At 40.3% G+C, this 2,700-nt stretch overlaps 1 pseudogene; it reads left to right on the plus strand.

The window, feature by feature from the left end:
* Positions 1 to 434: 434 nt before the first annotated feature.
* Positions 435 to 2,351, plus strand: LOC148562684 (uncharacterized; annotated as a pseudogene).
* Positions 2,352 to 2,700: the final 349 nt, after the last annotated feature.

Below are 2,700 nucleotides of genomic sequence, written 5' to 3' on the forward strand. Positions count from 1 at the left end.
AGCCTTTTATAGTTGTTAGTTTATTTTCATTGCCATTTACTTTTCATGCTTCTTATCCAAAACCCCAAAATAACTCATAACCAATAACAAGACACTTTATTGTAATTCCTAGGGAGAACGACCCGAGGTCCAATACTTCGGTTTATAAATTTTAGGGGTTTGTACTAGTGACAAACAACTTTTTGTATGAAAGGATTATTGCTTGGTTTAGAAACTATACTTTACAACGAGATTTCATTAGTGAAATTCTAAACCGTCAAAAATCCAATCATCAAAATGGCGCCGTTGCCGGAGAATTGCAATGGTGTTATGTTATTGGTTATTGTATATATGTGAATAGTGTAAATATGTTTGCTTTTGTTAGCTCTTGCTAGTTTTAGGATTTAATTTTCTTGCTTCTTATTTGATTTTGTTTTCATTTTCTTCTTGCTATCATGAATTCTCACCTTGGCTATGAGTTTGGTTATCAACATGTTGTAGGAAATGAGGACTATAATGAAGATGTGTATCAAGAATGGGATGACTAAAGGTGGGAGGAGCCATATGCTTATGATCAATCCTCATGGCAACAACCCCCACCAATGCACTATGAAGAAGAGTCATTCTATGATGCATATCAATCCAATGGTTATGGTGAATCACCTTGTGACTTTCAAGAACCACCACCATATGCCTATGATCCATACCCTCAACATAACTTCCAACCATACTCACAAGCCCCTTTTTACCAACCACCTTCATATGACCCTAATCCATATCCATCCTACCAACAACCATATGAGCAATATGAACCACATATAGAGCCACCACCGTTCCAACATCAATATTTTCAAGAGCCACCTCCTCCACATTATTACCAAGATGAACCACCTCCAATATATGAAAATTTTCAACCACAAGATGAATACTACTTTCCACCACAACCTTCTATGGAAGAATACCCATATCCATTGATCCAAGAGCCACATGATCCTAATCATATTATCCAAGAGGAACAAGAGTCAAGGGATCGTCTCAAGGAAGCATTGGATCAATTTCAAGCAACCATGGAGTGTGTTGTGCAACAAGTGGAAAGAGTGGAAAACATAGAACCACCACAACTCTACCAAGAAGAACCACCTTCTTACTATCAACCCTCCCCCCAATTTAATGAACCCTTCCAACCACCCCAATCTCTAATGGATGAAACCCTTGGTGTTCTTGTTCAAGGGCAAGAAGAGATGAAAAGGGATGTGCAAAATTCCATGGCCACCTTGGATGCGGTAACAAATCAATTAGCCTCCCAATGCTTGAACACTCAAGGAACTCCCATGGCTACATGTGGAGAATCAAATGAAGAACATAGCATGAAGGAGAGATTGGAAACTCCGGTGGGAAATGAGGGAAGTTGCTTTGTATTGGAACAATTGGAGGAAGCTTTAATTGTTGAAGACAAGGAAGAAGTGGTAGAAGACTTAGGAGATGCGGAGCTTCCATGGGAACATAGAGTTGAAGAAAATCTCTCCAAGATGATTGAAATTGATGCTAGGGAGGAAAGTGCACACCTTCCAAGGCATATTCCATATGAAGACTTGGATGGGATAGAGCAAGAATTGAGTTCTCATGGCAATGAAGAGCAAGCATCAAGTCCTAGTGGTGGAGAATCCTTTGAACTTGAAGAACCTTCTCCCGGTGCGTTTGAAAATGTTGCGGAGGTAAACTTCTTTCACCCTCCCAATTATAGTTTGATTAAGGGAAAAGGCTTAGATAGTATTAATGATCAAAGGATTGAATTAGAGGGATCTTGTGAAGAGGTGGAAGTCCTTAGAAATAGAAAGATGGGAGTGGAATACGCTCTGTCAAGATCGTTGGAAGCATCTTTGCCTAGGTTGTCATCTACCCCTTCACTTGAGTGGGTAAAATTCATTTCTATTAGCTTTATTGTCCCACTTGAGTATGGCTTGCTTGAAACGGATGGTCAACTTAGGATGCTTTGTGGGATGAAGCGTAAGCGAAAGATGTTTCGTGGTTGGCGTTGCAAATCAAGGCTCATTTTGGTTGATACTTCAAGAGTTGAATACAAAGGTGGGAATAGTGCTCAAATAGATGGGTCTAGGAGGATTGTTGGGCATTTCATAGAGAATTCATCTTGTTCACCACCCGGTTGGACTAATAATGATGATCAACCTCAAGACGGGTGTGAAAACAAAGTGTGGGATCCCGAATTACAAGAAGAGGATCAACTTTGGGAGCCCCAAGCTTGTGAAGAACTCCATCAAGACTTGGCTCAATCCATGAAGAATCTTGGGGCACAATGGAGAACCAAGCATTGGTGGGAGTTCCAAGATGAATACAAGCACAAGCCACCTTGATGAGGAGCTCCCCATAAGTCCAACTTAAGGACAATAAATAAAAGTGCTAGGTGGGAGACAACCCACCATGGTAAAATTCTTTCATTTTCTCTTTTGTACATATTGATAGAATTAGTTTAATTTCATGTTTTGTTTAGATAGTTGAGTTTAATTGGTAGTTTAGTATGTTAAATAAGGTTTTAGGGTGTTTTGGTAGATGCTTGGAGGTTTAGAATGCTGAGATTGGTGCAAAAAAAAAAAAAAAAGGCCATCGGCGCGCTAGCACGCTGTGCGCGCGCGCGCACATTGCACTTCCGCAACTTCTGGTACAAAAAAACAGAGAGTTGTGCGCGCGTTGTGCCAGCATTGT

The sequence above is a fragment of the Arachis ipaensis genome, chromosome B6 (assembly GCF_059453495.1).
Source record: "Arachis ipaensis isolate K30076 ecotype BB chromosome B6, ASM5945349v1, whole genome shotgun sequence".
NCBI lineage: Eukaryota > Viridiplantae > Streptophyta > Magnoliopsida > Fabales > Fabaceae > Arachis > Arachis ipaensis.